Here is a 15,156-nt window from a genome sequence, read left to right on the forward strand (position 1 = left end):
AGTGGATGGTATTTTGATGGGGATTGCACTGAATGTGTAGATTGCTCTAGGTAGCATTGACATCTTCACTATATTTGTTCTTCCAATCCATGAGCATGGAACGTTTTTCCATTTCTTTGTGTCTTCCTCAATTTCTTTCATGAGTATTTTATAGTTTTCTGAGTACAGATCCTTTGTCTCTTTGGTTAGATTTATTCCTAGGTATCTTATGGTTTTGGGTGCAATTGTAAATGGGATCGACTCCTTAATTTCTCTTTCTTCTGTCTTGTTGTTGGTGTATAGGAATGCCACTGACTTCTGTGCATTGATTTTCTATCCTGCCACTTTACGAATTCCTGTATGAGTTCTAGCAGTTTTGGGGTGGAGTCTTTGGGGTTTTCCACATAAAGTATCATATCATCTGCAAAGAGTGAGAGTTTGACTTCTTCTTTGCTGATTTGGATGCCTTTTATTTCTTTTTGTTGTCTGATTGCTGTGGCTAGGACTTCCAATACTATGTTGAATAGCAGTGGTGATAGTGGACATCCCTGCCGTGTTCCTGACCTTAGGGGGAAAGCTCTCAGTTTTTCCCCATTGAGAATGATATTCGCTGTAGGTTTTTCATAGATGGCTTTTATGATATTGAGGTATGTACCCTCTATTCCTATACTCTGAAGAGTTTTGATCAAGAAAGGATGCTGTACTTTGTCAAATGCTTTTTCTGCATCTATTGAGAGGATCATATGATTCTTGTTCTTTCTTTTGTTAATGTATTGTATCACATTGATTGATTTGCAGATGTTGAACCAACCTTGCAGCCCAGGGATAAATCCCACTTGGTCATGGTGAATAATCCTTTTAATGTACTGTTGGATCCTATTGGCTAGTATTTTGGTGAAAATTTTTGCATCCATGTTCAGCAGGGATATTGGTCTGTAATTCTCCTTTTTGATGGGGTCTTTGTCTGGTTTTGGGATCAAGGTAATGCTGGCCTCATAAAATGAGTTTGGAAGTTTTCCTTCCATTTCTATTTTTTGGAACAGTTTCAGAAGAATAGGTATTAATTCTTCTTTAAATGTTTGGTAGAATTCCCCTGGGAAGCCATCTGGCCCTGGGCTTTTGTTTTTTGGGAGATTTTGGATGACTGCTTCAATTTCCTTAGTGGTTATAGGTCTGTTCAGGTTTTCTATTTCTTCCTGGTTCAGTTTTGGTAGTTGGTACATCTCTAGGAATGCATCCATATCTTCCAGGTTATTTAATTTGCTGGCATAGAGTTGCTCATAATATGTTCTTATAATTGTTTGTATTTCTTTGGTGTTGGTTGTGATCTCTCCTCTTTCATTCATGATTTTGTTGATTTGGGTCATTTCTCTTCTCTTTTTGATAAGTCTGGCCAGGGGTTTATCAATCTTGTTAATTCTTTCAAAGAACCAGCTCCTAGTTTCGTTGATCTGTTCTACTGTTCTTTTAGTTTCTATTTCATGGATTTCTGCTCTGATCTTTATTATTTCTCTTCTCCTGCTGGGTTTAGGCTTTATTTGCTGTTCTTTCTCCAGCTCCTTTAGGTGTAGGGTTAGGTTGTGTACTTGAGACCTTTCTTGCTTCTTGAGAAAGGCTTGTATTGCTATATACTTTCCTCTTAGGACTGCCTTTGCTGCATCCCAAAGATTTTGAATAGTTGTGTTTTCATTTTCATTGGTTTCCATGTATTTTTTTAATTCTTCTTTAATTTCCTGGTTGACCCATTCATTCTTCAGTAGGATGCTCTTTAGCCTCCATGTATTTGAGTTCTTTCCGACTTTCCTCTTGTGATTGAGTTCTAGTTTCAAAGCATTGTGGTCTGAAAATAGGCAGGGAATGATCCCAATCTTTTGGTACCGGTTGAGACCTGATTTATGACCTAGGATGTGATCGATTCTGGAGAATGTTCCATGGGCACTAGAGAAGAATGTGTATTCCGTTGCTTTGGGGTGGAATGTTCTGAATATGTCTGTGAAGTCCATTTGGTCCAGTGTGTCATTTAAAGTCTTTATTTCCTTGTTGATCTTTTGCTTAGACGATCTGTCCATTTCAGTGAGGTGGGTGTTAAAGTCCCCCATTATTATTGTATTGTTGTCGATGTGTTTCTTTGCTTTTGTTATTAATTGCCTTATATAATTGGCTGCTCCCATGTTAGGGGCATAGATATTTACAATTGTTAGATCTTCTTGTTGGATAGACCCTTTAAGTAGGATATAGTGTCCTTCCTCATCTCTTAGTATAGTCTTTGGTTTAAAATCTAATTTGTCTGATATAAGAATTGCCACCCCAGCTTTCTTTTGGTGTCCATTAGCATGGTAAATGGTTTTCCACCCCCTCACTTTCAATCTGGGGGTGTCTTTGGGTCTAAAATGAGTCTCTTGCAGACAGCATATCGATGGGTCTTGTTTTTAATCCAATCTGATAGCCTGTGTCTTTTGATTGGGGCATTTAGCCCATTTACATTCAGGGTAACTATTGAAAGATAGGAATTTAGTGCCATTGTATTGCCTGTAAGGTGACTGTTACTGTATATTGTCTGTGTTCCTTTCTGGTCTATATTGCTTTTAGGCTCTCTCTTTGCTTAGAGGACCCCTTTCAAGATTTCCTGTAGGGCTGGTTTTGTGTTTGCAAATTCCTTTAGTTTTTGTTTGTCCTGGAAGCTTTTTATCTCTCCTTCAATTTTCAATGACAGCCTAGCTGGATAGAGTATTCTTGGCTGCATTTTTTCTCATTTACTGGTCTGAATCTATCCTGCCAGTCCTTTCTGGCCTGCCAGGTCTCTGTGGATAGGTCTGTTGCCAATCTAATGTTTCTACCCTTGTAGGTTACATATCTCTTCTCCCAAGCTGCTTTCAGGATTTTCTCTTTGTCTATGAGACTCGTAAGTTTTACTATTAGATGTCGGGGTGTTGGCCTCTTTTTATTGATTTTGAGAGGGGTTCTCTGTGCTTCCTGGATTTTCATGCCTGTTTCCTTTCCCAAATTAGGGAAGTTCTCTGCTATAATTTGCTCCATTATACCTTCTGCCCCTCTCTCTCTTTCTTCTTCTTCTGGGATCCCAATTATTCTAATGTTGTTTCGTCTTATGGTATCGCTTATCTCTCGAATTCTGCCCTCGTGATCCAGTAGTTGTTTATCTCTCTTTTTCTCAGCTTCTTTATTTTCCATCATTTCATCTTCTATATTACTGATTCTCTCTTCTGCCTCATTTATTCTAGCAGTTAGCGCCCCCATTTTTGATTGCACCTCATTAATAGCCTTTTTGATTTCTACTTGGTTGGATTTTAGTTCTTTTACTTCTCCAGAAAGGGATTCTCTAATAACTGCCATATTTTTTTCAAGCCCAGCTAGTATCTTTAAAGTGATGATTCTGAACTCTAGATCTGACATCGTACTAATGTCCGTATTGAGTAGGTCCCTGGCTTCGGTACTACCTCTTGTTGTTTTTGTTGAGGTGATTTTTTCCATCTTGTCATTTTGTGCAGAGGAGAATAGATTAATGAGAGAACAAAATGCTAGCAGAGTAACAACATCCCCAGAAAATATACTCTAAACAAATCAGAAAAGACTTGAAGCAGTGGGAAAAGAAAGGGAAAGAGAGAAAAAAGAAAAAGAAAAAAAAGAAAAAGATAAAGATAAAAACAAAAACAACAACAACGACAACAAAAAAACCAGAATGTGATCAAATATGATCAGGCTGGTATATAGATCAGTGCCACACACTAGATTTGGGGTGTATTTTGGTCTTTTAGAAGAAAGTGCCTCCCAAAAATTTAAAGAAAGAAAAACTTATATATGTACAAAAATAAGGGTTGATATGATGAAGGGATGGAATATGACTGTAAAGATGGAAATTATAAAAAATTTTATAAAAGGAATTGATAAGAAGTTGTTTGAGAAAAGAAAGAAGAGGATTTAAAAAAGGAAAAAAAAAAGGGAGAGGATGTGATCAGGCAGGGGAATAGAAAACACCATATACTAGAGATTTAGGGTATATTTTAATCTGTTAGAAGAAACTATCTCAAAATTTTTAAAGAGAGAACAACTTATATATATAAGCCAAAAATACGGGTAACTACTATGAAGGGATAGAATATGACTCTAAAAATGAAAAATAAAAATGTTTTTTTTTTAAAAAAAAGGGATTGATAAGATGTTGGTTGAAAAAGGGAAAAAGAAAAATTCAAAAAAAAGAAAAAAAGACAGTTAAAAAAAATTAACTTTGAAAGACTAAAGAATCATGGTAAAAAAGCCATGAATTCTATGTGCAGTATTCCCCTAGAGCTGGAGTTCTGCCGTTCTCATTGATCGGTAAACTTGGTCTTGGCTGGCTGTTCTCGCTGATCTTCTGGGGAGGGGCCTGTTGCCGTGTTTTCCAAATGTCTCTGCCGGAGGCGGAATTGCCCCGCCCTTGCCCCCTCCCGGCTAAGTAATCTGCTCAGGTTTGCTCTCCGGGGCTTTTGTTCCCTGTGAGCTTTCCGTACAGCTTTGGAGGCGGAGAGTGAAAATGGCGGCCTCCCAATCTCCACCCCAGAGGAGCCGAGAACTTGGGGCCCCGCTTCTCAGTGAGCCCCCAGAAAAAAGCCGTCAGTCACTCCCGTCTTCCCGGTCTCCGGCCGCACTCCGTGCTCACCCGGCCTGTGACCACGCGTTTCTATCTCTGGCACCCGACCCCAGGTGGAGTCTCCAAACCCAGCAGATCCCTGCAGCGCACTCCTGCGTGGCTCCTCCCGGGGGAGGAAGGTGAGTCTCCCCGGATCTGCCACTTGTTGGGTCCCTGCTGGAGGAGCAGTGGCCTGACTATGCCCCGGATCACAGTTTATGGCAACCCCGAGCTGAGAGCCCGCGCCTGGGCTCCGCCTCTGCAGCCGGCTTCCCTGCTCCGTTACCTGGGAGCTCTGCCACACTCAGGCACCCCCGGTCTTTCTGTGACCCCGAGGGTCCTGAGACCACACTGTTCCGGAGGGTTCCACCCCCCGCTTAGCCACCAGAGTGACGTCCCTCAGTGGAGCAGACTTTTAAAAGTTCCGATTTTGTGCTCTGTGGTTCTATCACTTGCCAGAAGCGGCCAACGGAGGCCCCTCCCCCGCCGTCTATCCTCCCAAATATTGCCTCGGATTCACTTCTCTGCACGTCCTACCTTCCAGAAAGTGGTCGCTTTTCTGATGAGAGAGTTGTTGCTCTTCTTTTCTTCGATCTCCTGTTGAGTTTGTAGGTGTTCAGAATGGTTTGATCCCTATCCAGCTGAATTCCTGAGAGGAGACGAAATCCAGGTCTCCTACTCCTCCGCCATCTTGCTCCACCCCCCTCAAATCTATCAAATATTTTAAAAGGCACATTCTCTTTGATGTATTGATTCAACTTCAATTCCCAGGAATTAATCCCAGATAGATGTAGATATATAGAGATAGAGATACACACACACACACACACACATATATATAGATATATTATAAACATCCATTAATGCAAGACTTATTTTTAAGATTACAGTTTATATCACAGAATACTAAACAATGATTAGAAAAATATTAGGTACATATCATATTCTTATATCAAAAGATGTTCAAGTCACAATGTTAAATATAAAAGTAAGGTTGCTAAAGAGTTTGTATAGTATGAGCCTATATTTGTATGTATATTTATATGTAATTGTGGTGGGGGTGTGCGCGCACGCATGTGTATAAAATTTTGACAGTGTTGATCATTGGGAATTGGGACTAGGCTTAGAAAGGGAAATCAGACATTACCTCTCATTTTTCCTTTTATATCTTCTATATACTACAGTGGCCTCACCCACAATGAACTATTTATCCAATATCCTCTCTCAGTAAATGAGAGAAATAAAGACACAGGAAGGGACCTATGAGGGGTTCTGCCTATTGCAAAAATGAGCACAGGTTAGAGAGGATCATGACACAAGAGATAGAAATGTATTGATTCCTAAATGATGTTAGCTCCTGAGTACCTCCTGTAGTGTGGACATCTCCCTAGAATGCATGTAATTCTAGTGTGTAATATATTGTTCTTAAAGCATGGCCTTTAACACAAGCCAACTACTTTGTTTCTTAATTTAAAAAGTGGCTATCAAGTAAACTTGATTTTAGTCAATTTTTACCTTAAGCACTGAATTTAGAACCTGACATCTACATATAGTTTGTATTTCTCTCTCGCGCTTTTTTTTTTACAGTGAACATTGCTGTAGACTGAATGTTTGTGTTCCCCCAAAATCCTATGTTGAAAACTAATCCCCAATGTAATGGTATTTGGAGGTGAGGCCTTTGGGAGATAGTTAGGTCCTCATGAATGGGTTTAGTGTCCTTATAAAAGAAGCCCCAGGCAGCTCCCTTGCCCCTTCCACCATATGAGGACACAATGAAAAGGCAGACAGACATCTATGAACCAGGAAGCAGACTCTCACCAGACGCCAAATTTGTGGGCACCCTGATCTTGAACTTACAGCCTCCAGAACTATGAGAAATAAATTGCTATTGTTTACAAGCCACTCAATTTATAGTATTTTGTTATAGCAGTCCAAATGGACTAAGACAAGCATATAACACTTTTTGACTACAACCTAGTTTTTGTAAATTTTTTAATATTAAAGGAATTTGCAATTATAACTTGGTAATAATAATGACAGCAACAATGTCTGTTAATATGGACAAATAATTCATATACCTGGACAAAATTCTCCTTAAATATAAAATAAGGAAGTTGTACTATCTAGTTCTTTCTTCAAGGCAGAGTAACTTTGGTAGGTTTGCTTGCTTTTGGTTTTATTTAATTAGGACAGATAAGATATATTTAAATGTTCAGGATCCACTAGGTTGTATTCCAGACCAATTAAATCTGAATATCTGGAGATGGAACCAAGGCATCAGAATTTTATAAAGCTCCTCAGGTGATTGTAATGTGCAGGTAGGATTGAGAATTACTTAAAGCAGAGTCAGCTGCTGATTCTGTAAAGGACCAGATAGTGAATATTTTATACTTGCAAGACTTACAGTCATTGTTACAACTACTAATTCTATTACAACTACTCAACTTTGATGTTGTAGTGAGAGAACAGCCATAGACATTATATAATGTGTTACAATAAAACTTTATTAATAAACATTAAAATCTGAATTTCATATAATGTTCACATGTCAGGAAATATTGTTCTTTTGATATTTTTCAAACATTTAAAAATGTAAAAACATATTTTAGCTTGTAGTTTGCCCATCCCTATTCTAGAGTCAAGCAGTGGTTCTCAAAGTGTGATCCTTCATTAGCAGCATCAGCATAAGCTGAGAAGCGCTGTGAATTGTGTAAGACTGTTGAATCACAGACCTGTACCTCTGAAACAAATAATACATTATATGTTAAAAAAAAAAAAAGATAGTAGGAAGGGAGAAATGAAGGGGGAGAAATCGGAGGGGGAGACGAACCATGAGAGACTATGGACTCTGAGAAACAAACTGAGGGTTCTAGAGGGGAGGGGGGTGGGGGATGGGTTAGCCTGGTGATTGGTATTAAGGAGGGCATGTTCTGCATGGAGCACTGGGTGTTATATGCAAACAATGAATCATGGAACACTACATCAAAAACTAATGATGTAATGTATGGTGATTAACATAACATAATAAAATTTTTAAAAAAAGAAAGCAAAATTTCAGGTCATATCCCAGACCTACCAAACAGAAACTCTAGGCTTGTGGCTCAAGAATCTCTGCAAGCAAGAACCCCATGTGATTGTCATGTAAGGTAAGGTTTGAAAACCATTGCTCTGAAGGAAGAGAGGAAACTGAGAGCTAAGGCTCCCACAAAAGCGGAAGAGATAGACTCCAGAGTATAGATAGAAGAATTAGCCTTAGAGGGGAAATAATATAGAAAATAAAGAGAAAATGACTGCAGGTGTATGTGAGATCATTCTAGAGTGGAGGTTCAAGCCTGAGATAGAGGCCAGTTGAGCAAGGGGGCCATCTGACTACCACCTTAGAATGTAAACCTTTTCCTCTTAGAAACTCTAAAAGCTCTTAGACATTGGAGTAAAAAAAAACAAACCAAACCAAAACAAACAAACAAAAAACCCACAACAACTTGGCTTTAAATTCCTTTTCTGCCACTTACCTGGGATGTGACCTTGGGCAAGTTACATAACCTCTCTCTGATTCAGAGTATTCCTCTGTAAAATAAATAAACCTACTTCACAGGGACGTTGTAATGACTAAAATAAATACGGTGTGCAAACTGCTTGACCCAGTACCTGGTACATAGTAAATGTAAGTGGTAGTTTTTAGTGTAAAAAAGGCTGAAATGACAGAGGAAAGGAGAAATATAAAAAGATGTTATCATTACTTTTGATTAACTTCTAAATATCTAGAAGATTCCCTGTACGGGTTTGTAAACCTTGGACTTCCCTAGGATCCCCAGTCAGCCCTGAAGGGGATTCTCTGGAAATTTGGTTATCTCATTATAACCTCTGAACTGATTTCATATCATTGGAATTCCTTGTACCTTCCTTATAGTTTTTCTGAGATAATATTTTAAATTTTAATTTAAAAATTACAAAGCATGTCAGAAGTTGTCAAGATTTTCCACCAAAGTATCCCCCAAAGCAGAAGGGAATGCATTTATTACCCTTGAAGGACAGGAACAAAATGGAATTCTTTAATGTCTAATTTGTTATCTTTAAAATTCACATAAATGCTAAATTCAAGTTGACAATATCTCTGTATTTGTTATAAGGTAATGTTTTATATTACTTACTGACCACTAGATTTAATAAGCTAAGAAGACTGTGCTCTCTTTATCCCATGGCTTCAAGTACCCTCTGGCACACGTACTGCTTGTGTATGCTTAGGGGTATCTTGCTTCGGTTCACAAAGTAGAAATAGATCCCATTTAATTCCTGATCTTCACATCAACCTTGAAGATACTGTCATCATCCCTATGAATCTAGTGAGAATACAAGGAGCTTTTTTCCCCTATATTTTCTTCTAGGAGTTTTATAACTTCAGGTCTTATATTTAAGTATGTAATATATTTTGAGTTGATTTTTATGTATGCTGTGAAATAAGGGTTCAATTTCATCTTTTTCATGTGGATATTCAGTTTTCCCAACACTATTTATTGATTAGACTATCCTTTCTTCATTGTGTTCTTGGTGCTTTTGTCAAAGGTTAGTTGGCCATATATGCAAGAGTTTATTTCTGGGCCCCTCTGTTATGTTCCATTGGTCTATTACTGGTTTTTATGCCAGTACGATATTGTTTTGATTATTAGAGCTTTGTAATATTATTTGAAATCAAGAAATGTACTGAATGGAGCACTGGGTGTTATACGCAAACAATGAATCATGGAACACTACATCAAAAACTAATGATGTAATGTATGGTGACTAACATCATAAAATAATAAAAAAAAGAAATGTGATGCCTCTAGCTTTGTTCTTTTTGCTCAAGATTGCTTTGGCTATTCAGGGTCTTTTGTGGTGCCACAGTGAATATTAGGATTGTTTTGTTCTGTTTCTATTCCTGTAAAAAATGTCATTGGAATTTTGATTCAGATTGATTGAATCAGTACATCCCTTTAAGTTGTATGAACATTTTAACAATATGAAGTCTTCCAATCCATGAACATGGAATATTTTTCCACTTACTTGAGTCTTCTTCAATTTCTTTCACCAATATTTGTAACTTTCAGTGTACAGACCTTTCACCTCCTTGGTTAAATTTATTTCTAAGTATTTTATTGTTTTTGATGCAATTGTTAATAGGTGTTTTTTAAATTTCTTTTTCATGTATTTGTTAGTGTATAGAAATGCTGCTGATTCCTGTATATTGATTTTGTATCCTGCAACTTCACTGAATTCATTGATTAGATTTAAGTTTTTCAGTGAAGTCTTTAGGATTCTCTCTCTATAAGATCAATTCATCTGCAAAGAGAGGTATTTTAACTCTTCCTTTCTGATTAGATGCCTTTATTTATTTTCTTGCCTAATTGTGTATGCTAGGACTTCTAGTACTATGTTGATTAGAAGTGGTCAGAATGGGCATGCTTGTCTTGTACCTGATCTTAGAGAAAAAGCTTTCAGTTTTTCCCCACTGAATATGATGTCAGCTGTGGGCTTGTCATATTTGACCTTTATTATGTTGAGTCACACTCCTTCTATACCTAATTAGTTGGGAGTTTTTACCATGAATGTTGAAATTTGCCAAATGCTTTTTCTGCATCTATTAGAATATATATATATATATATATAATTGATGTATAATTAACATACAGTGTTATATTTGTTTCAGGTGTATGATATAATGATTCAACAATTCTATACATTACTCAGTGCTCATCCCAATAAGTATACTCTTAATCTCTTTTATCTATTTCACTCATTCCTCCACCCAATATTAATTTTTTCCAATCCATGAACATGGGTTATCTCTCCATTCATTTGTTTTATCTTTCATTCCATTAGTGTGGTGTACCACATTTAGATTTGTGCATAGTAAACTATCCTTGCATCTCCAGGATAAGTTCCACTTGATCATGGTGCATGACCTTTTAAGGTACTGTTGAATTCTGTTTGCTAGCATTTTGTGAGACTTTTTGCATCTGTGTTCATTAGGGATATTGACATATAATTTTCTTTTCTTGTAGTCTCCTTGTCTGGCTTAGGTGTCAGGGTAATACTAACATAAAATGAGTTTGGAAGTGTTCCTCCTCAATTTTCTGGAAGAGTTGAGAAGGATTGATATAATTCCTCTTTAAACATTTGGTAGAATTCACCAGTGATATTATCTGTTTCCAGACTTTTCTTTGTTGGGGTATTTCTGATTACTGATTCAATTTCCTTAACTTGTTATTGATCTGTTCAGATTTTCTATTTCTGCATGATTTAGTCTTAGTAGGTTGTATGTTTCTAGAAATTTACCCATTTTTTTCTAGGTTATCCAACTTTTTTGTGTATAATTGTTCAGAATAGTCTCTTATGATCTTTTGTATTTCTGTGGTATTAGTTGTAAAGTCTCTTATTTCATTGCTGACTTGTTTGAGTCTTCTCTCTTTTTTCCTTAGTTACACTATCTAAAGATTTGTCTATTTTATCTTTTCAAAAAACCAGCTCTTAGTTTTGTTGATCTTTCCTCGTTTTTCTATTTGTTTTATTTCTGCTCTCATCTTTTTTTCTTTCCTTCTGGTAACTTTAGGCTTAGTTTGTTCTTCTTTTTCTAGTTCCTTAAGGTGCAAAGTTAGGTTATTTATTTGAGATCCTTCTTTTTTCTTACTGTAGGCATTTTTTTGCTGTAAACATCCCTCCTGAAACGTCATTTGTTATATCCCATAATTTTTGGTATTTTGTGTCTCCATGTTTCTATCTTCATTTGTTTCACAATACACATTTTTTTTTATTTTGATTTATTCTTAGACCTTTTGGTTGTTTTGGAGTTGATGTTTAATTTCCACATATTTGTGAATTTTCCAGTTTTTTACCTGTTATTGATTTCCAGTTTCATACCACTATGGTTGGAAAAGATTTTTGATATGGTTTCAGTTTTCTTAAATTTGTTACTTGTTTTGTGGCCTAATATATGATCTGTCCTGGAGAATATTCTATGCGTGCTAGAGAAAAATGTACATTCTGCTGCTGTTGGATAAAATGTTCTGTATATATCTGTTAGGTACATTTTGTCTAAAGTATAATTCAAGGCCAGTGTTTCCTTATTGATTTTATGTCTAGATAATCAATTCATTGTTGAAAGGGGGGTAATGAAGTCCACCACTATATTGCATTGCTGGTTATTTTCCTTTTCAGATCTGTTAATATTTACTTTATATATTTATGTGCCCCAGTGTTAGGTGCATACATATTTATAGTTGTTATAACTTCTTGATGAATTGATCCCTTTATTATTATATAATAATGCTCTTTGTCTCTTATTATCGTTTTTTTAAAGATTTTATTTTTTTATTTGACAGAGAGAGAGTACAAGCAGAGGGAGCAGCAGGGAGAGGGAGAAGCAGGCTCCTGCTGCGCAGAGAGCATGACATGGGGCTCAATCCCAGAACCCCGGGACCATGACCTGAGCCGAAGGTAGATACGTAACCAACTGAGCCACCCAGGTGCCCCTCTTATTATCATTTTTTTTTTAAGATTTTATTTATTTTTCCACAGAGAGAGAGAGAGACAGCGAGAGAGGGAACACAGGCAAGGGGAGTGGGAGAGGGAGAAGCAGGCTTCCCGCTGAGCAGGGAGCCAGATGTGGGACTCGATCCCAGGACCCTGGGATCATGACCTGAGCTGAAGGCAGATGCTTAACGACTGAGCCACCCAGGCCCCCTCTTATTATCGTTTTTGACTTAAAGTCTACTTTGTCTGATATAAGCATAGCTACTTCTGCTTTCTTGGGGTTTCCACTTGCATGGAATGTCTTTATCTTTATTCACATTGAGCCTATGTGTGTAAAAGTGATGTGAGTCTCTTGTAGGCAGCATATACTTGAGTATTTTCTTTCTTTCTTTTTGGTTCATTCAGCCACTCTATATCTTTTGATTTTAGAATTTAATCCACTTACCTTTAAAGTAATTGTTGATAGGTAAGGACTTACTGTTGCTATTTTGTTAATTGTTTTCTGACTGTTTTATAGTCCTTCTTTTCCTTTTTTGCTGTTTTCCTTTGTGATTTGTTGATTTTTCTGAAGTGGTATGCTTTGATTATTTTTTCTTTATCTTTTGAGTGTTTACTACAGGATTTTGTCTTTAGGTTACCATGAAGCTTAACAGAACATCCTATAGTTAGAGTAGGCTATTTTAAGCTGATTACAATTTAACTTTGATTGCATACAAAAACTCTACCTGCTTACTTCAAACCCCTCCACACGCACGCTACAGTTTTTGACACTGCAATTTACATCTTTTTATATTGTGCATCCATTAACAAATTATTGTCACTATAGATATTTTTAACACTTTATCTCTTAACTTTTATGCTAGAGTTAAAAGTGATTTGCACATCCCCATTACAGTATAGAGTCTTCTGAACTTGACTATATACTACCTTTTACCAGTGGTTTTTAAAACTTTTATGTTTTCATGGTGCTAATTAGTGTCTTTTCATTTCAACTTAATGAACTCCCTTTAGCATTTCTTGAAAGTCAAGTCTAGTGTGATGAACTCTTAGGTTTTGTTTGTCTAGGAAAGTCTTTCTGTTTCCTTCATCTCTGAAGGACAGCTTCATTGGGTAAATTATTCTTAGTTCTAAAGTATTCTTTCACCACATTGATTTCAGCATCCCAATCTCCCCTAGCCTTCAAGGTTTCTGCAGAGGAATCTCCTGATAGCCTTATGGAGATTCCCTTGTATTAGCCAAGTCTCAGCTCTTATTGCTTTCAAACTTCTCTCTTGGTCTTTGATTATAATGTGTCTTGGTGAAGACCTCTTTGGTGTGAACCTTCTGGGGACATTAGAGCTTCATATACCTGAATGTCCAGATCATGCCCCAGATTTGGGAAGTTTTCAGCCATTATATCTTGAAATAAGCTTTGTGCTTTTTCCTTTCTCTCTCTTCTGCTATTTCTATAATGTGTATATGGTTCTTCTTTATGGTATCCTATAAATCCTGTAGGTCTTCTTCACATTTTTTTATTCTTTTTTCTTTTTGTTCCTCTAACCACATAATTTCAAATGACATGTCTTCAAATTTACAGATTCTTTCTTCTGCTTGATCATGTTTGTTTTTGATATTCTCTATTGCAATTTATATTTCATTCATCATATTCTTCAGCTCCAGAATATATTAGCTCTTTCAATGATTTATCTTTGTTGAGCTCATTTTGTTCAGGTATTGGTTTCCCAATTTTGTTGATTTGCCTATCTGTGCTCTCTTGTAGCTCACTGAGTTTCCTTAAAACAATTATCTTGAATTATTATTCCAGTAATTAAAAGATATCCATTTCTTTGGAGTCAGTGACTGTAAAATTATCTTGTTCCTTTAGTGATGTCATGTTTCTTTCTTTCTTTATTTTTTAATATTTATTGTGGCCTTGTGTTGATGTCAGAGCATTTAATGAAAAAGTTACCTCTTCCCAATTTTCTGGCTTTGGTGCAGATGGAGCTTCACCTACAGGTGAGTGTGAGGGCAGCAGCTGAATGGTGTGTGGCAGTTCTGTCTCCAGAGAGGGTTCATCAGTGCAGTCTCTATCAGTTGAGAACAACATCACTGAAGATTGCAGAGGTCCTTAGGAGCCAAAGCTGTGGGTGAATGCTATTGGGATCTTCAATGGTGATGGCTGCCAGGGTCCTCCTGATTTATTTTTCTTCCTTAGGGGATGTGATAGCCAAGGATACCTCTTGGCTCCAGGTCTAGCTTATGGGTGCATTTGCACTGACAGTGGCACTGGTGTCAGATGTGTGAACACCTGTGGAGTGGCTGTGGAGTCAGGCTCTGGAGAGTGAGCATGTGTGCAACAATTATGTCTCTAGGATCTGGTGTGTAGACACAGCTGCTAAAGCAGTGATTCTGGTTTCTGTAGTTCAGGCATTTATGGATCAATTGTGGATGTAGAGTCTGGCATACAGAGCAATAGCAGCTCTGGGGTCTGCGGTGCAGGCAAGCCTGAGATGGCAATGTCTGGTGTCTGAGGTGCAGGCATGTGGTGTGGTCATGAAGCCAGGGTCTGAAGCAGGGGTGTGCATGGAGTAGCTCCAGCTCTGGGTTCTGGGGCATGTGCAGAGTTGGAAGGAATGGCAGACCTAGTCCTTGGTTGGTGCAACAGTGGCTCTTTCTTTTTGTGCAGCTATTCTCCATTATCCTATTGTATTGCTGCATGCCCCTAATTAAACTTGTGAGCCCTACCAGGGCTATTTTCATTCATAGATAGCTATCTAATTATTTTTGTATAGGGACAAAGGCTGGTATCTCCTACTCTGCCATCTTGCTGATGTCTCCCTCACACACATACTTATGCCCTATGAACAGCCTCCTCCCTATTCTTTGCAAAAGTGTCTTCTTCACTTTCTTCAAACCTCAGATCTTCCTCCATCCCTGTTCCTCTTAGCAGATGACTTTGCCTTCAACTCTACAGAGAAAATAAAAGCTATTACACAGGAAATCCTCAATTTTTGCATCAAAATAAATTGAAAATAAAAACCAATGGCTGCCCTCACGCTCCTTTT

This window comes from Neomonachus schauinslandi, chromosome 11 (assembly GCF_002201575.2).
Source record: "Neomonachus schauinslandi chromosome 11, ASM220157v2, whole genome shotgun sequence".
NCBI classification, from domain to species: Eukaryota; Metazoa; Chordata; class Mammalia; order Carnivora; family Phocidae; genus Neomonachus; species Neomonachus schauinslandi.